Source organism: Eulemur rufifrons, chromosome 8, assembly GCF_041146395.1.
Source record: "Eulemur rufifrons isolate Redbay chromosome 8, OSU_ERuf_1, whole genome shotgun sequence".
NCBI classification, from domain to species: Eukaryota; Metazoa; Chordata; class Mammalia; order Primates; family Lemuridae; genus Eulemur; species Eulemur rufifrons.
The window spans coordinates 27164039-27185002 of NC_090990.1; positions in this window are offsets into that span (position 1 = coordinate 27164039).

The window sequence follows — 20964 nt, forward strand, 5'->3', positions numbered from 1 at the left end:
AAATACATGACTTGAAAATATTTTCTCCCATTCTGTGGGTTGTTTATTTACTCTCTTGACAGTATCCTTTGATGCCCAAAGGCTTTTGGTTTTGATGATGGCAAATTTATCTAATTTTTCTTTTGTTGTTGTGGTTTTGGTGTCATGTCCAAGAAATCATCACCAAATCCAATGTCGTGAAGGTTCTCCCCTATGTTTACTTCAAAGAGTTTTATAGTTTTAGCACTTATGATTGGGTCTTTAAGCCACTTGGAGTTAATTTGTGTATATGGTATAAGGTAAGGGTCCAAATTCATTCTTTTGCATATAGAGATCCAGTTTTCCCAGCATCGTTTGTTGAAAAGACTGTCCTTTCCCCACTGAATGATCTTTGGCATCCATGGTGAAAATCTTATATACTTTTTTCCATTGTGAATGACAACAGGAATGTGAATGTTCTCTGTAGCTAAATGTGAAAAATAAAATAGCAACACCTTACACTTGTATAAAATGGAGGAAAAAGAATATAATCTTATATAGTGCTTCATGGTGTGAGGCAGTTTTGTATAAATAAGACAATTCATGGAGCTGGAAGTTGGGCTGTCTGGGTTTGAATCCTGGCTCCATAACTTACTAGCTGTATAACCTTGGGCAAGTCACTTAATCTTTCTAGGCCTTAGCTTCCTCATCTGTAAAATGGGGATATCCTATCTACTTCATAGTATTGCTATGAGGATTAAATGAGATAATTCACGTAAAGCACTTAGCACGTTTCCCAACATGTAGTAACTGTGTGGCGCATGATAGCTATCATAATCATTATCGTCATCACGAACATCATATCACAGAGTGGTTTATATTCATTATTTCTTGTGATTCCCCCTTAACCCTGGGAGGTAGGCAGGGTGAAAACAATAGTCTTATACAGAGATAAGTAAAGTTGGGTTCATAAAGTATTTTACTTGACTAAAGCCATGTAGCAAGGAAGCAGCAGAACAAAGTATATGTTTTTCCACCATCCATAAAAGGGACATTGTCAGAAATAAAGCAACTTTTTATGTGGAGATCTGGTTCCTGGGTCAGTGTTCCTTTCACTGAGAAACGTGTCTGTCTTCACTCTTCCTGCGATAGAGAAGGTTCACTGTTCTCTACCTTTAACGAAAAGGGAAACGATGGCACAGAGACTCAGAGTCCCATGTAGGGCAGACCCAGAAATCAGGTCAAGACCAGGAACAGACACCAGATGTCCCTTTCAGAACTGAATTTCAGAGAATCAGAAAGAACTACCATGGGCTCATCAGAACATAAAAGCCTTCAATGTGCAATGGTAAGTTCATGCAACACCACCTCCTGGCCATGTAGACCGAGTGGAGCACTGGAGGTATGAACCGCTACAAGTGTGGGAAGCTTTCGATCACTCCAGGCTTCAGGAAAGACAAAAGGCTGAGCTGAAATGAACATAAACATGGCTGTTTAAATTCATTAAGGAGCAGTTACACATTCTCTAAAAAGAGAGTTATTAGGTACCTACCATGGGCAAGAGGTGTTAGATGTGTAGATATAAAGATAGCAATCTTTGACAAGTTTCAAAACAGAGGGGAAAATGGAAATAAGAAAGAACTACAATTTAAGGCAGTGAGTATTAAGTGCCTTAACAGTTTCTTAGGAAATTTTTATCAAGCTGTTCTTATCAATGAAGGCAGGATCCTTAAGTTCCTCCAAAACAATGTCCCCTTGGTTACTCTTGACCCAAAACCTGCCTGTGGATTTAGCCTCTCTGGACTGAGCCCTCACTATGCAAAACTTCTTCTACATCTCCAAGTACTACAGGGAAACACAGCCTTCCTGGTGTAATAATGGGATGGATGGTGAAGCTATGAATTTATTTGGATTTACGAATTGGCTGTCTCCCTCACCTCCATCTGTGCCAAATCATACAGGGACGCTCTTGATTAATCATCTGTGGAAAAAGTACGTCTCTGCAAGGTGCGTGTTCTCACTCAAGCGCTTTCAGCAAGACCCTGGGAACTTAGTGAGAGGCTTTCAAGAAAGGAGCTGCACAGAGAGCATCACATATCTGGCCTTTCTTGTACCTTGCTGCTGTCCAAAACTGGAATGAAAAGAAATGCTTTCAGGAACAGGAAGAATAGAAATGTTATGCAGGCTTGAGTCTAAGCCTCAGTGTGAGGCTGGGCAGCTGTCAACCAAGCCATCTGAACGGGTGACTCTGGGGTGGGCCATCATCTTGTCTGTCCTAAGAGACTTTAACCAGCCACCACAGCCTGATGTAATGGAAAGAGAGAGGCATTGAGAAACACTGGTTCAAATTTTGGTTCAAATTCACACTGAGTATGTGAACCTGAGCGTGGTTTCAGTTTCCTTTTCTAGAAAAGAAGAGAACCCCTATTAGAGAGTGGTTGTGGTAGGGAGCTTCTAAATTGGCTCCCAGCAATCCCACTTGCTGGTATTCATGCCCTTATTTAATCTCCCGCCACCCTGAGTGTTAGCTGGATCCAACTTCTCAACTCTATGGAAAGAATATGGCAGACGTGATGAGATGTTGCTTCTGAGACTAGGTTACAGACTACAACTTCCGTCTTATTTGCACTCCCTCTCTAGCTCTTTTCCCTTGCTGCTCTGATGAAACAGGCTACCTCGCGGTGAGCTGCCTTATGAAGAGGTCCACGTGGCTAGGAACTGAGCACAGGTTCCGGCCAACAGCTAATAAGGAACTGAGGCCCTCAGTCCAACAGCCCACACAGAGCTGAATCCTGCCAACAGCACCGTGAAGGAGCCGGGGAACAAATCCTCTCCCGAGTCAAGCCTTAGGATGACTGTGGTTTGGCCAGTACCTTGATTGTAGCTTATGGGAGACTCTGAGTCAGATGACCTGGCTAAGCTGCATGCAGGTTCCTGAGTCACAGAAACTCCAAGATAATAAATGGTTAATGTTTTAAACCACTAAGTTTGGGGGTAATTTGTTATGCAGCAATAGATAACTAATACAGTAGTATTGAGGATTTAATAAGGTACCACGTGCACCAGCCAGCCATAAGTGGCAGCTTCTACCACTAGCAGGAGATGGACTAACCACTTTTCAATCCATTTGTAGAAAGATGATGCTGTGGATGCTGAGAAAGGGAAGGAGAGGGCATGTTCCAGGAAACTGTGAACTAAACATAAACTCAAAAGAGAAATACAGCCAAATGCCAAATATCCTGTGACACATGATCATCTCCCTTCTCCATAGTCCCAAAATATTTCACTTGTGCCACAACGAAAGCACCAGCACAGCAGGCCAGATGCTGTGCAGCTGTCCCCTTCTCCCTTCTCCTGTCCTCCAAGGCAGGGCCATGCCTTCATTTTCTGAATCCATAGCAATGTCAAACACTATCCTTTGCAAATCATAATGATGAGAAGAGCCTATAATTGTTCTTTCTCCCATTTAAAAGACTGTGGTGAGTTTTTTATTCCTATTGTTTTCCTATGAAATCCTCCTTGCCTCAAAGTCCAGTTCACCAGTGTCCTGCTCTACACGGTCTTCCTGACTTGTAGCTCTACTTTGGGATTATTCACACCTATGCTTCTCCGCAAATTAGCACTCCGGTCATCTGGCTCTTTAGCATGTTGTAGGTGTCTTTCCCTCTAGATGGAAGCCTCCAGAACTGCAGGGGCAGTCTGTCCTATTCATTCTTGTGAGCTACAGTGCCCACTCCAAGTTTGTAGTGGGTTCTCAGAACCACTGACTGGAGGAGAAAATTTCAAACAGTTCTCTGAGATTTGAATAAACAAACCTCTGAGAACAAAATGAGGTGGAAAACTTCAGAGGACAGGTCACAAATTGTAACAGACTTTTTCAAAGCCACAAAGGGCCATACGTCCCTCTCCAACCCAACCAAGTTGGCAGAGCTTGTGGGATCTTGCAGGTTTCTTTCACGAGCATGGTGTGGGTCCCTGCTGGCACTATTCCCAAGTCATAGAAAATGGAGATGTTAATATTGCACCTACAATGAAAGGAAGACCAGGTAAGAGAATGCAGACATACATTGTTAGAAACATAATTCAAGAAGGTACAACAAACAAGTACTTTTGGAATTCATTACCAAAGTCAAAGGCCAACCCACGTTCCTCTGACCCCCACCCGCCTGGCTCCAATATACCATTAATCAGGACCCTGGTCCAACAGGAATTGCACCTCCACACAGAACATGGTTGTGTGCTAAAAAGAACAAAGCCTCTAGTGGTTTCATGGTTCTCCCAGCTTCCTACTTTTGCACCAGGACAGGAGCAGCCAAAGATGCCACAAACAGGTAGGGTTGGAGAGTGCCAATGACCAGGCCCGACAGCATTAAGGCCACTGAGGAAGATGAAGTGGGGTAATAACTCACTCACCAGAATGCCTGTTGCCTTGACAACCCCTTCTCCCTGAGGGTGACCTCAACTAACAGTTAGCCATGCTCTGGGCTGAGAAGGACTAAGCCCCTCCACCCCCAGCACCTCTGGTTCATGGACACAGGACCTAGGCCTGCCCTGGAGGCACCAAGTGAGCCACAGGCAGGCCTGAGCCCAGGCCTTGCTGTTCAGGTGCCCTTGCCTTGAAGGCTTTGGCCAGCATCCATCTATGGTGGTGACTGGTCATCACCTGCCTGCTTGGTTATGGTTGCTCAGCTCCCACCTGCTTGATGGTGGTTGGTCAACATTTGTCTGCCTGGTGGTGACTGGTGAGGACCTACCTACTTGGCAGTGGGAGGTCAGCACCTGCCTGCTGGATGGTCAGCACTTGTCTGCTTGACCCAATTGGCCAGTGCTGTCCATGAGCGGGCCACTGAATTAAGTGAGCACACTTATTAAGGAGGCCTGGCTCTGAAAAAAGGGTGGGGCAAAAGAAGAAAGGAGCATCCATCCCATACTTCATAGTTTACAGGGCATCTTACCACCTTTTCTTTCTTTTGATATTTACCACTCCCCTGTGAGATACATGTAATCAGCCCAATTTTACAAAGGCATTCATTTATTTATTTAACAGACATTTTGAGAGCATCTATTCTGGGCCCAACTTTTGGGAAGTTCTGGGGATACAGACATGAATAAAACACAACACTTGCTCTCAAAGTGTACAAACTCCAATGGAGGAAACAAGGACATCATCCTGCTCATCCTAATAACAGCTAACATTACTGTTCACTTCTACATGTAGGAGACTGTTCTGAGCACTTCAGGGGCAGTAACTCACTTAATCCCCACAAAAATTCTTTGAGGTAGGTACCATTATCCCCATTTTACAGATAAGAAAATTGAGGTCCAGAAAGGTTAAGTAAATTCCATAGCTAACAAATGGCAATGGTAGGATTTGAACCCAAGTAGTCTGGCTTTAAAGTCTACATCCTTACTCTAGTATCCTAGATCTAGCCACCTAGATCATCATCATAATATTAATTTGACATGTTAAGCGCCAGCTTAGAAATGCCCACCTTGCTATTTATCATAGTGAAGAGAAATGGATATGGCAGAAGAGAGGAGAGTCCAGGCCAGGGGGTAATTTAAACAGGGCCTCTCCAGTGCCCAAAAGGCCCATATCACTTCTCCTTTTAAGGATTTGGTATGTTAAAATAAATTCATGAAGTCAAAGTTACAAAATTTTGGTGTATCTTAAATGTTATATTTAACAAATGATTTTAATGCATATGTGATATAATACAATGTAATCGTGCTATTCACAAGAAAATTTAAAGATTATAAAAACACATTGACTGATTGTCCATTTCAGGTGGGATGGTCCTGTAACAAGACTCAGGACACATTTCAAGAAAACATCATCCTCTTTCAGTCCTGTCAGTGTATCTCTCTGCCATTGGGTGAAAGTTTTCACTCAGAGGTAACATCAAAAATTTACATTTGTTGGCCCATGTGACTGACGGTCTGGGAGCCAAATGGCCCTTCTATGACTCCTACTGCTGGCCTTGAATTTCAGCAATGTCTTAAAGTCTGAGAGGTAAAGTAGTGCAGTGGCTAAAAAGGACACTGTATAGCAACCTTGCATGGGTTTATGTCTCAGTTCTGTTGCTTACCAGCTGTATGATCTTGAGCAAGTCATTTGAATGATCTTGGCCTCAGTTTCCCCATCCACAAAATAGAAATGATAATAGTATCTACCTCCTAGATTTGCTGTGGGTATTAAATATGCACATACCATAGCCAGGTGCCATGCACAGCCTTAGGAGGTACAAAAACGAATAAGAGAAGAGGTCAGCCCAGCAGCAATGGTGCAGTCAATGGTGGGAAGTCAAACTCTACAAGGGGTTACTTTAGAGCAGCTGATCCGAGCCCTACCTGTGGGACTATCTGTCAGATGGTAGAATCTGTTTGAGACAGTTGGAAAAGAATGGGTAGTAGCCATGTGGGTAGGGTCACCACGCGATGTGATATGCCATGTGACTCAGGCCCTATGGCAAGCCACCCTGACACCTCCTAATCGTACCAAAAGCATGATGCTTTTGACTTACAAACTATACTCATTCCTTAAAATTATATACAATCCCATATTCAACCTTGGAAATTAAATTTTACTTAGTGAATTTTTTAAAGCCACACTTTTTATCAATTGCAGGAAATTTGGGGAGGAAGAAACCAAAAGGAGAAAATCAAAATCACCCATCACCCCACCACCCAGAGGCAACCACTGTTCACTTCCTTCCAATCCTTTCTATATACATTTTTAACACAGCTGAGATCATACTGTATAATCAATTTTGTATCTTGCTTTTCAGAAATGTGAATTTAAAAGTCAAGCACCCAAGAACCCCAGCTATCTCATCAACACTTCAGATGCCTCAGAAACGCATTGGAATTTTTAAAAATTGATTCTACGACTCTCCCCCCTCCACTTCTCTTCTGACCACGTGGGGTTCGCAGCAGAATACACACGATATAGACACGTCCCCTGAAGTGTAATAGATTTGAATTGCACACAAGTTGGAGAATGAATGTCTAAATAATTAGGAGGTTAATTAATCTAAAATATAGGAAGATGAGAGAAATTTGAAGCTACAGATTCAACAGAGAGGTCTGAACGACCGTCTTGCTTATGGAAATGCATGGGGTGGGAGGGACTGAGGGAATTGTGGATGGTTGCACAGCCAGCTGGCCGCAGCTGGCCACACTCCATGGGCGTCAGCCTCTTCGCGACCTGTCAAGTTGACTATATGGTTCTCGTGGTCAAGAGGCCTCCAGGCATCTCAAGCAGAAACGTAACAGTGAAGTTAAATATGCACATGCTAACGCCAGACAGTCTGGGTTCAAATTCAGGCTTTGCTGCTGGTAACTTTTTGACCTTGGGCAAATTATTTCATCTCCCTGAACCTCAGTCTTCTCATCTATAAACAGGGATGATGTTATGTGCCTACCTTGTAGTGCTGTGGTAATGATTAATTCAGCCTATATTCATAAAACATGTAAAACATTCACAAAGTAACATCTTTGTAAATGTTAGTTCTTACTACCTGGGAAGCTGTGTGTCCTAGAGCAGTGGCTTTGTCATATGTTTTGACTGTGACCACGGTAAGAAATACCTTTTACATCGTGACTCAGTGCATGCAGACATAGACTGGATGTTATAGTTATGTGTGTGTATACACATGTGTACACAAACACACACAAGCACACACATATATAGTTCATTAAATGCTAGTCATCCTTGCCCAGGTGACGCAGTCATATTTTCTATCCTATTCTATTTTTTTGGTTTGTTTTTGTTTTTTGAAAGAACATGCTCTGATCTATTTTATTTTGGGAAATACTGGTTGCAACTCACTAACCTGATTTCATGACGCATTACTGGGTTTCAATGAGCACTTTGAAAAACACTGGCCTCGTGAAAGCATGTAAGGAAAACCTGGGCTCAACTCTCAGTTCTGCCACTTATTGCGTGTGTAACCACAGCTAAAGTTTTGCCGTCTGTTTGTTTAATCTGATTTTCAGTTTCCTCATCTGTAAAATGAAGATAGTGCCCATCGGGTTTATACTATGGCCCAGGACCTGGCACTTAGTAGGTTCTCAGGAAGCCGCAGCTTCTGTGATTTATCTGCTTTGCTATGCGAACAGGACTCAGAGACAATCTTGCCTCCATTACCAGTGCCTCTGGGACCTCAAATGCAATTACCACGAGGCTTTGTCTCAGGACTTGCTATGGAAGCAGCTTCCGAGGTCTGTGATACCCTTGCTTAACAGCGTGCTTCCAAGTCCTGGTACTTGGATTTGATTTTTTAAAGTACTTCCTTTATTTTAATTCAGACCCCAGGGACCTGGAAAGTACACCGCTGCTTTTTCCCAATAAAAATCAGACCAGCAATAAGCATATTGCATCTGAAGTGGTGGAGCTGGGCACGCCTTGAAAGGACGTGCATTAGTGCTTGGCTCACTCCCAGCCTGGGTTGGAGCGTCGATTTCCCTGGAGGAAGCGGGAAGTCCTGCCACAGTCTCGCAGGCTGGTGGGCTGCAAGAAACCTGGCTGCAACCAACTCCTTCAGGACAGCACCAGTGACACACTCAGAGGAGAGAGAAATCGTCTGAGGCACACAGCACAGGAGTGGCAAATGGCAACTCACACCCTGCAACTCACGCCCTGTCCTGGGAACCCTGAGCAAGCAAGAAGGGATTATTCGGCCCTTTTGGTCCCCCGAGCCTGACCATCTGACAGCTCTTTTTCACCCAGCAGCTCTCAGTTATCAGAGGCTCTTTAATTCTTAGGGAGGATGCTTTCAAGATTGCTATACTCACAAAAAACAATTTTAGTAGTAAACAGGTTTTTTAGTATATAGATTTACTGGATGCTAGACGTTATTTTAACTGCTTTACACATCTTCACTCATTTAATTTTCTCAGTCCTGAGATAGATCCTAGTATTATTATTATTATCCCCATTCTAAGGAACAAAAAATCTGAAGCACAAGGGGATTAAGTGATTTGACCAAATTCCCAAAGCCAGGAGGTGGCAGATCTGAGATGTGAATGCAGGTCGTCTGGCTCCAGGGTGTGTGTCCTTAACTACCAGGGTCCTTTGGGAATGACATGAACAGCCGACCACCACGAGCCACACGGTCCCAATCCCTTTATATGCGTGAACTCATTTAATCCTTGCAACAACCTCAGGAGGTAGGTAGACGTTGTCATTACTTCCACCCAATTTGAGGAAGAGGAATCCGAGGATCCGGGCTAAAATGGCTCTGCAGCGCTCTACCTGTGCCCACAGCTGCTTCTTCGAGGACAGAATGCTGTGGAGGACCCCTCACTCTGAAACAGCATGAGGGCCAAATCACCTGGGAGGAAAGAAAGTTTATGTTTGTCGGTGGTGCCCTCCTACATGACAGAGAGGTGGCGGCTACGGACTCGTTTATCAAACATGCATTTTGTGAAGGCTATGCCAGGCACACGCTGGGCTCTGAGGACTCAAAGATGCACACGTAGTATGCAAAGTTATATATTCAAGGATGTTCATTGCACTTTTCCGATAATGATAAAAATTAGAAATAATCGAAACATGCAACATTAGATGATTGATAAAATAAATTGTGGCAGTCCATGTAAGAGAGCTCCATGCAACTATTTAAAAAGACTATATAGGTATATAAAAAATGAATGATATACTGCTTAGTTATAAAAGTAGTTTACAAAACAAATACATACAAGATGAGCATTTCTGATCCAAATGTCTGAAATCCAAAATGTGAAACTTTTTGAGCACCAACATGATATCACAAGTAGAAAATTCTATACTTGACCTCCTGTGACGAGTTATAGTCCAAAAACACAGTCAAAACTTTGTTTCATGCCCGAAATATTAAAAATATTGTATAAAATTACTTTCAGGCTATGGGTATAAGGTGCACTTGAAAACACAAATGAATTTCATGTTTAGGCTTGGGTCCAATCCCCAAGATATCGTGTATGTATAAGAAAATATTCCAAAATTGGAAAAAATCTGAAATCCGAAACATTTCTGGTCCCAAGCATTTCAGATAAGGAATACTTAACCTGTATATATTGTATATATTGTATATATGATATAGATATATATATTTAGAAATGATAAAAGATATTGTATCATGCGTTTACATTTGGAAGCACCTAAAAACCTGAAGCATTATTCTAAAAAGCATTTTTTTTTTTACAATTTTTATGATCTACCTCTGCTCTAACAAACAAGTTAGGTGATGCTGGTGTGCAGAGATTGGTGCTGGTGTGGTCTGTACTTGGTAACCAAGGTGAGCAAGATCCTACAGCGGATACAAAAGGACTCTGTCAGAGAACATTCCATGTTGTGAGAATCTTGTCTCACGGGAGGAAATTCACTCCCCACCACTGCAGGTGCTCCCAACATGCACAGCAAAAGGGAATTTGGAAGGAAAAATGCAGTAAGAGCAAGGAGTTTCACCTATGGAGCTTTTCAAAAGAGTTGCAGTTTCTCAAAAGTTGTTACAACAAATCCCAATGATAAGTGATTATTGCCTTAACTCTGTATTTAGATCAGGAAAGACTTCCTGACAACTAAAAATTCAATATGCATTTTTATAATTACATAATGCTTTGTAAAATATTTTGCTAATTCTGATTTTCAGTCTGAAAATTCTAAGAAGAATGCAGTATTGTGTTTACATCACTAGATATATAGGTTTTATGTTTTTTTCCATTTTCAGTTAAAATGAGACATTATTGACAAATACAATGTGATGACATTTGTAATCTATACTTTAATAGATTCACAGGATGTATTTACATTAAATACATAGCTTTTTACATTTCGTTATTTCTCACCACATACTCCATACCATAGCTTCCATCCCAATGTATTTTTCCATCACTGTGCTCCTTCGGAGTTAAAAATCTAAATCTCAGAAATATTGTTAATGTAAAATAAGTCACAATCTAGACTGAGGTATCGTGTGTGTGTGTGTGTGTGTGTGTGTCAAAATATTAGCAGTGGCTGTGGGTGGTTGGATTATGGGTAATTTAAATTATTTTTTCTTGTGTTGACTTGCCAGCATTTTCTAATATATTTTTTTACACCGAGCATATGAGTAGGATAAATTCTGATCAACAAACCCAGCTCTTTAAGAAATGTTACTTTCTTAATTTTCCTGTAGGTGGGTTTAATTCCTACTTCTAGCCCTTCTTCCTCTTTATGGCAGAAACATAATCTTCAAATCAGGGTCTCCACTCTCATTTTCCCCAGGTCACTGGGGGTTGACAAAGTGTCAAGATGTCAGAGGACCAGAGTCCTCTGGCTTACCCAAACTGGTCACTTCTGCACGCCCCTTGCCTGGACCACACAGCCCCTCCAGGACTGGTCCCTGCAGTGTCTTCCACGACACCCTGCTGGACCCCAACCAGCTCTGTGGGGGTCTCTCAGGCCCCCACACCCGCCGCCCTGTACCACCACCTCTCCTCAGCTGCTCCCCACGGTGCAGGAAAATTCTGAACAACTGGCCTCCTCCCAGGCTCTGCCCAGAGACAAGGCAAGAGTCCTCTATGTCCTTGAATCCTCTCAGCCAATCAGAAGTTATTGTCACCCCCACCGCTCCCAGCACTTGGTCTGGGTGGGATGTCTGGGTGGGATGAAGGGCAGGGCACTGAGTTCCTTCCACCCCCAGATCACTTAACCCTTTTGCTTTTTCACATTTTATCTAGTCCCTGAGAAGTGTGTGTGCAGGGATTTAAAAAACAAAAAACAAACAAACAAAAAACCACCCTGACTCTGATCAATCACATAGGCTTCTAAATCTTTGATTGTTTTTGTAAGTAAAACCTCAAGCATTTGACTCTTTTGTTCTCCAGTTATGCTGTGTCACATGTCCTATTACATACATATTTAGTTATTTAATTTAAATATATAAACAAGCAAATCAGAACAGAAAACAATAACTTTCATTCTTGCTCTACTTTTATCTTGCACAATATTGTGAGACTCAAGTAATAGAACAAACATGAGCGATAATTTAATACTGCTCTTGTTACATGTTAGGGAATGTTCTTGATGTTTCCTGGTGTTTTACCTATATTATTTCTTCTGGTCTTCACAAAAACCCGTAAAGTAGGTGCTATTACTATTCTTACTTTATAAATGGGGAAACTGGAGAGAGAGCGATTATGTCACCTGCCCAAGGTCGCATGGCTTATTAGTACCAGAGTCAGGATTCAGACCCAGGAGTGGGGCTGCATTGTCTGTTCATCTCCAGACACTGCTCAGTTTAACCTGTTAATGATGCCATGTGCTAGTGAGGGGTGAAGCATCTTGCCAGAGATCACTCAACTAGTTTAACGGATTCAAACCTGGAACTAGAACCCAGGTCTTCTGATTCCAAATCTCATCTTTTTCTTTCGCATCTCTGATTTTTGAGATTGACAAAGCTGATTTTGCAAACCAAGGCCAGCGTGAAACTACCTGTCACTCTCACACAGGACGTCTGGGAGAGCTTTGCCTTGATTTGTGAGTCTAATCCAGAGTGGGACTGTCATTGCTTAAGATTCGTAAAAGACATGAGTGTCAGGTCCAGCTCTCAGGTTCAAAAAGAAAACTGCTCAAGAACAAGACAGGGAAGGAGAGACTTAGCAGATACAACCAATGAGAAAATTCCCAGTGGGGATTTTCGCTGACTTGGAGCTGAGAATGAGTCAACATTCTAGACGTGGGTTCTCCAGTGCTCTTGGGCTTTATTGACACAAGTGTCCTGGGATCCTAAACAAAAGATGGGAGGTATCCTGTTCTTATCTGTCACCTGAGCCTACACTCACTTCTGGCCCCTGTACTTTAAAGAAGGCACAACCAGCGTCAGCCCCTGGGGAGGGCTGCAAGTTCGATGGGCAGGGGATTGGAAGCCACATCAGAGGAAGAAGAGAAGGGTCTGAACCGGGGCTCTTACAGATGGAAAAGTGCATAGCTCAGGAGACATGATCACTATTTTTGAAACTCGGAAGGGCCATATGGGAAAAAGTGAGATTTGGCCTATGGAGTTTAAAAGAACAAACCTAGAGCCAAGAGGTGGAAGAGAGAGTGAGAGTGAGAATGGGCATTGAGAGAGAGAACCCAAATAAGGTACTTAGAGCACAAGCTTTGGAGTTAGACAACCTGGCTTTGAGTCATTGCTTAACTCCTTTGGAAGCATCGGCGTCCTTGTCTGTAAAATCAGAAGAATAATAGCACTTACCTCCTAGAGTTCTTGAGAGAATTAAATGAGATAACCCATGCAAAGTGCTTAGCACTTGGCATATAGAAGTGCTCTATAAATGGTCTCAAAATATTTATTATCATCGTAGTGTTATTGTTACTTTTATTGCCGGGGCTGGTTAGCAGTGGGATGTGTACAGATGGTAGCAAGCGCCCCATCCCAGGTGTGTATAAGCAGCGGTTCAAAGACTTACCACTGGTGAAGATGTGATGCAGTAGATTCAAGCCTCGGGGTGCAGGGAGGGCTCAAGAATCTCCCAGGGCCCTGAATTCTGCCTCTTTCTGCCATAAGCCAGAAGTGCCCTTCAGAGGAACACCCCCGACCCATATTTCTGGGATCTGGGAAGCAACCTTATTTGCCTGACACCCCTGTTTCTGACAGGAGTCCCCAGGCCCATCACCAGAAGTAGCCTGGCCCTGGTCCAGCACAGATGAGCAGAGACTGCTCATTCCTTGGCAGTGACCACCAAAGGTGACGAGAACGAAGTGCTCAGTGAGGGCCGTAGCTTTGCCACACAAAGTGTGACAATGAGCCAATAAGCACCTCTGGAGTGCAAGGACGCAGATGCAGACAGCAAGTATCAAGCAGAGTGATGTGGCCGCTGAAGGCCCTGCTGGCATGGGATTCCCTTGTCCCCTGTGTACCTACGGAAAGCTCCGACTTCAAATCTAATGTTGAAGAAGCTCCTTGCGGTGTCCTGGGGAGGGTGGATTAACAAGGAGAGGGGTTGGGGTGGACAGGGGCGTGTGCACCATGAGTGGAGGGGTTTGGGCAGGCCTGTGTGCCCAGCCAGCCCTCATCCATGCAGGTCTGAGTCCCAGAGACACGGGCAGCAGAAAGAAGCTGTAATATGGTTTGCAGAGAGGATCTCAGTGAGATCCTGCTGCCTCAGGGCAGCCCTCTTCAGACTTATCCCATGCCGAATGCGGCTGGCTGCACATGGCTATGTGCCAGGGGACTGGAGGAAGAAATATTCTCCCCACTTTCTCAGGGCAGCTTCTCTATGGTGTGAGGTTGGCCCAGGACAATTGCAGGGCCACCAATGAAAGCCTGCAGCTACAGTGATGAGCAAAATGCAGCAAAAATGCTTTATGCATTAATTAATGAATTAGATGATGTTTTACTGATTACCTTGTGTGATGGTTAATGTTATGTGTCAACTTGACTGGGCTGCAGGGTGTCCAGATATTTGGCCAAACATTATTCTGGTAGTGTATGTGAGGGTGTTTCTGGATGAGATTAACGTTTGGATTGCTAGACTGAGAACGCAGATTTGCCTCCCTAACGTGGGCAGGCCTCATCCAATTACTGGAAAATGTGAACAGAGCAAAAAGGCTGAGTGAGAGGGAACTTTGCCCACCTGACTGCTTGGCCTGGGATATTGGTCTTCTTCTGCCCTTGGACTGGAATTCACACCATCACCTCTCCTGGATCCCAAGCCCTTGGACTCAGACTAGAACTGTATATACCACTGGTACTCCTGGGTGTCCAGCTTGCCGACTTGGGCCTTGGGACTTCTAAGCATCCGTAATTGTGTGAGCTAATTCCATAGAATAAATCTCTCTATACATACATATATAAAATCTTCTGTTAATTCTATTTCTCTGGAGAACCCTGACTAACACACCTACCATGTGCTAGATGCTCTGTTCTGTGCTCAAACCGCTTTCATCAGCAGCCCTGTTAGCAGTGGACATGAGAGATGAAAGAAATAGGGGGACACCACATCAAAGTGACAGAGTTGTTCTTGAGCACATGTAAAGCTTCCAGAAATAATCTGAGGAGTGGGGATGATCAGAGGCTGGGGATCCTAAAATAAGAGGCAAAGCCCAGAGCCAGTAAAGGACAAATTAATTACCCTTAATGAGATTGCATTTAAAACGCCAGAGTGCTATAGGTTGGGGAAGTGTGTGTGTGTGCGTGTGTGTGTGTGTGTGTGTCTAAAAACTAAACCCAGACAATCGGATACCAGATCCTATGCACAAACCACAACACAATACACCACCTCTAAGAAAAGTGAAGACCACAGGCTTGGATTTTTCAGTGAAGGGTGAGAAAACGTGTTGTCGTGTAATGTTTGTGTATGCATGTCTTTCATATGTGCATATTCTGCAGACACTTCCAAGGGACCTATTGTGGACCAGGAACTGTATTAGGCATGAAGAATTCAGACGTAAACAAGACATGGACGTTTTCACAGAACCCTGGAAATCAGCCAGCTTTTTAAATCATAAGAAAGCACGAAGGCAGAGGACTGGGGGGCTCAGTAATAACCTCCATCCGTTCGTATGCGACTGATTATTTCCTGAAGTCAGATTTTTGGAGTGATCATTAATCCTACCCTTTTCTGTCTTTCCATAAATTTGGGATCAATCAAGAAATAAGACAGAGGACACAGAAGGAAATAAAAATATCAAAATATCTTTGAAGGTGATTTGAAGAACGTGGCTTTAGACCTACAGCCACAGTGGGCTTCCAAGCACTTCACTCCAGGTTCCAATTTGTCCATCCCGTAAATGGACTGACCACAACATGCCTGTTTCCTGGGTGGGGCCTGCCCTGGAAAACTTACCACCTGGTACTCAGTCCTGAATGCATCCCTGAAGGTGGATCCAAGAACACACAGAAAAGGGCCAAGCTCAACTTGCTCAGTCCCTTCTCTGAAACTTGCCCATCAGATAAATTCTCCTCCTCTGACTAATTAGTGAAGGTACATGAATGCCCAAGTGTTACTTCTGCCGACATCCCTGCACTTAAGAACACAGGACAAAGGAAGAGAGGTTCCTCCCTACACCTAGCATGTGTGTCCATGCTTTAGGCTGCTCAAAAGAGGGAAGTAGAGGACATTGGTACCTTGAGACTGGAGTCTTCCAACCTCCTCATTTGCGAGCAAATTAGTAAACTCCTCTTTCCTTCTCCTCAAACCATTTGTCTTCGTTCTTCTGATGCGGCCTCAGGGACAAGTGCTGAACTTTCAGTAACAGAATTTGGTGTCCCTGGTAGGCCCCATTGGTGTCCAGGTGGAATAGCACCTCACGACTGCTGGAAGAGGCAGGGAGCAGCCCCGGGTCAAAGCTGTGGGTCTCCATGGGTAGAAGCAACTTCTTCTTGAGGTGAGAGATCAAGGGATGGTCCCAGTAGATGTCAGAGCCTATGTTAGGTCTGGGGAACTCCTATCTCTATCTCCCTGAAGTAGACGTGGCTCCCCACAATCTAAACTGAGTTGGGGAAAAGGAAACAGATTTGGGAAGCGTTGCAACAGCCACCGCCATTTGTAAGTCAAGTTCCCCAGGACACCCCTGTTTCCACCCATATGGGGGCTGGGGGTGGGTTCAGACCTTCCTGTGAGATTTGTTTTAAGGCACTGATTTGGAGTTGGAAGTCAACAGGTTGAGTGGAACTAGGGAACCTAATTTGGATTGAGCTCATTTGCGATTCCCAAGGAAGCAGGGGGGATTAGAGAGGTGGGGTCTTTTGTCTGAGAGAATTTGGTTTCCGGTTTGTCCCCTTTCGGGTTAGAAGGTGCTGATTCTTGATTGAGAATTCAATTCCCGTTTTGTGGTTCCCACTTTGTAGGCAGCGGCATTTTGTGTGGGGGATTCCCTGTATTGTCTGTGTTTGTTTGTAAAGTTTTTTGCAACGTAGGAAAGCTCCATCTCAAAGTCCCTTGGGAAAAACTTTGGCTAAATGGTTAACTAACAGCTATGAACCCATGTGTAAAGAGAACAGTGTTATCGTAACCCAAGGTACCTGCTGGAGTGTGGGGAGAAGCTGCTGTTAAATAAATTCCCATTTGATTGATAGGCCTTGGAAGTTTAGGTTTTTTGTGTTGGGAATTCCCTACGTTGTTTCTGTTTGATCGTTTGTGAGTTTTTGTCTAGTGAGTTTTTGTACCTATGTCTGAAGATTATTGTGATACCACGTGTCTGGAGTGTGAGGAAAAGTGGTGGTTGATGGTCCGTGGTTTATTCTGAGCTGTTGGTTCTTTTAAAATTCAGAACTCAAATGGTCGACCTGTCACTATAGAGTCAAAATGTGGAGTCTCAAGCTTTCTACCTGAGATAAACTCATTGTCTATGGCATACAAAATGATCTATGTTTGTATGATTTTTGATAATTGAGGTCCTTCCATCCCCACTGGAACCCCGATAGCTGGCCAAGGCGAGGCGCTGGCCAGGGCCACAGCCCAGGGGAGGACCTGGCAGAAGGGAGGGCTGGCACACGTGGCCCGCCACCGACCAGTGCACAGCAAGGGGGAAGGAACACCAGCCGCTGCCCCATGGAGGGTGCCGCCTGAACTAACTCTTCAATCCCACGCCCAGTAAATTATGACTCAGGGTTCGGAATGGTCTGTCTTGGCAGCAAACTCAATTTGGGCCAGAGGGAACCCATAGCTGAGGTGGGCAATTTGCAGCAATATCAGATAGGGGGCTTGAATGTACAAGAACAACTGGCGGGATCCTTTGAGATAGTCAAAAGGAATGGACGAAAAAGCTGCCCCAGACTGTCATTTTGTAAAGAAGGACCTTAAAAGGAACATTGCCCAAAAGTTGCAAAAGCCTCCAGGTAGCAAGAAGCCCCCAGAAGAGAAAGTGTTTTGTTAAAGTCCAGGACTCAGACAGCAAAGGAGGGCGTCAGAGCCCCCTGCCTCCAAATATCCCCTCAGGAACCCTGGGAAAAATTGACAATGGGGAGTCAATTGATGCCAACCCACACGGACAGAAGCAGTCTGGTGGGGGGCCCTTTCCCCAGGCAGCCCCAACCCTAGCACCAGACAGGGAGCAGTTGGGGAGCGGCCAGGCAGCAGCGGGGTGCATCAGCAAGCAGCTGAAGAACTTGAATATACTCAGTTACAGTTAAATGGCAGGATCCTGGGACCGTGTGGCCTCATGGGTTTAAAAGGGCTCTCCTGTTGTTTGATAGAAGCTTAGCAGGGGACTTGCAAAACCTGCAATTAGACAGATTTGGAAACTTAGCTTATCTGAGGTTCCTGGGAATGGTGTCTGGATCTCAGACTTCAGACTGAGGGTAAAGCCCTTGTGTGGAGAAAAACAAGGAATGAACCTTCGAGTCTTAGTAGAGATGCTGAGAGGCATCCCACGGCCAGCAGCAGGTCAAAACCACTGAACAGTGTTGTGAGAGGATGGCCGCTTCGCCTCCGGGCAGTAACAGCTACTTGTGAGTTGTATCTATTCTCTATCCTACCACCCTTTTGCCAGCCAGAGAGAATGAGCTTTTACAGCATGACTGTTTAGAGGTTCTGGAGGCTGTGTACTCTAGCAGGATGGATCTGCCAGATCAGCCGATGCCAGAGCAAGATTGGGATCTTTTTCACTGACAGGAGCGGCTTTTTGGACAACGAGGGGCTGGATATGCAGTGATCCCGGCAGTGGGACTGCCACCTGGGACTTTAGCCTGGGAAGCTGAGTTGCAGTTATCTAGAGGAAAAAGGTAAACATTTATACGGACTCTAAATATGCTTTCATGATTATGCATGCCCATAGTGCCATTTGAAAGAACAGGGGTCTCCTGATGGCAGGAAATAAGAATATTAATTGTGCCACTGAAATAACGGCTTCCATACAGGCCATGGCTGAGCCCAAGCAGGTGGCCAGCATGGCAAAGAGAAGTCAGGCCACTGGCAGGGCTGCTAGGGAGGCCACTGGAGGTGATCTGTTCCTCAGGGTCTTGATAACCCGGCTAGATTTAGGCCCCCTTAAAAACTAAAGACTGGGGCTCTGACATTTGGGGTGGCACAGCTAGATGGAGATGGAATTCTCAGAGACTTGTCTCCTACCCAAAGCTTTGGTTCGGCCTCTTGTCAGGCACCTCCGTGAACACAGACATTGGGAGCGTGATGCCTTGATGGATTTGGTGGGACCTCATTTGACAAGACCCCGTTTGCAACTAGCTGTTTATGTGCTTGGGGTAGTCCAAGGACAGAAAGATGATCCACTACACAGGGACCCCAACATGTGGGGGTCCACCCTTTCAGTGATTGACAGTTTCACTCAGATGCCTGGACTTGTATTGGTAGATACCTTTTCAGGCTGGATAGAGGCTTTTCATACCCGGAGGAAAGAGAGGAGCGTCTAAGGTTCCTGGAAACCTTCTAGAGCAACTCATTCCGAGATGGGCTCCTACCAGGAGCCGAAAGGGCCTTTGCTGAGTTCCTGCATGTGTACAGGAACAGGCCTCGGAGGATGACAGGATGACAGGCATCAACAGTCCAGGGAGAGAGGATAAGCAAATGGAGAACAACATGCTGGTGGTGGAGGCCGTGGACAGGCAACTATCGAGACGGCTCAGCAGCTCCTCCCCTACAGCGAGGATGTCAGCAGACGCCCCATTGCCAACAGCATCCAAGAGCACACTCCATGGAGCTCCAGACATGTCTCAAGAGTGATAATAGACCCTCCTTTGTAGCCGAGGTAACCCAGCAAGTAAATAAAACTAGAACAGAAATTACACGCATCCTGGAATTGATGCAGGAAACCCATCTAAAGTGGGTAAGATATTGCTGCTTGCCCTCCTCTGGATAAGGGTGGCCCTTTAGAAGCAGGCTGAAGTTAAGCCCCTAAGAAATAGTTGCCCAGGTGTGGTGGCTCATGCCTGTAATCCTAGCTCTCTGGGAGGCCGAGGTGGGCGGATTGTTTGAGCTCAGGAGTTCCAGACCAGCCTGAGCAAGAGCGAGACCCCGTCTCTACTAAAAAAATAGAAAGAAATTAGCTGGACAACTAAAAAAAAAAATATATATATATATATATATATGTGTGTATATATATATATATATATATATATGTAAAATTAGCTGGGCAAGGTGGCTGATGCCTGTAGTCCCAGCTACTTGGGAGGCTGAGGCAGAAGGATCGCTTGAGCCCAGGAGTTTGAGGTTGCTGTGAGGTAGGCTGATGCCACAGCACTCTAGCCCAGGCAACAGAGTGAGACTCTGTCTCAAAAAAAAAAAAAAAAAAAAAAAAAAGAAGAAGAAGAAAGAAAGAAAAAGAAATAATTTATGAGAGACTCTTCCTAGCATCCCGAGATAAGTGTGGTAATATAACCATGAGTAAAAGGGAATAGAGTAAAACAACATGTCAAATGAGTGGGTCAGGTGCTACCACTCTACATGAATTTGCCTTTTTCAGGTCCTTGCCCCAGTTGGAAGCAGAGAAGCAGAAGGGACCCTATGAAGTGCCTCTGACAACTCATACCTAGTTAAAATTGTCAGAAGTAAAACCCAGCATCCACCATACCAAAGGAAAGAGGTGTAGCCCCCAGTGGAGGGGCCAGCCTTAGGCAATCTAAAGTATCTGTTTGAGAAAAAGGAAAAAAAATGAAAATGTTGATATTTTTGGGTTCTGTCCACAGGATAGAGGGACAACTCCTCAGTGAGGCTTTCTTGGCACTATCGCCTCTTCTGTCAATCTGTCTTGCTGCTGGGTGTGTTATCCTAAACCTGGTTTGGTGCAAGTATTTCTGCACGTGATTTCTGAATTTGCAGAAGCTGGTCTCTCGGGTCACCTGCAGGGTACAACTACTAGCTCTGCACTCAGAGGTCCCAGTTTTCTTTTCTAACCCAGCCCTGTATCGGACATTGTGTGCAACGTGACAGTCCATTCCACCTTGTCAATCCTCACGGTTGTAGTTATTGCTCATGCCCCTTTTCACCTGTGATCTGTACCTTCCATCTAAAACATCACCCCAATTCAGCAGGAAGTAGACTGATGACTATGTTGCCCTCCTCCCATAGACCTAGAAGGGTAAA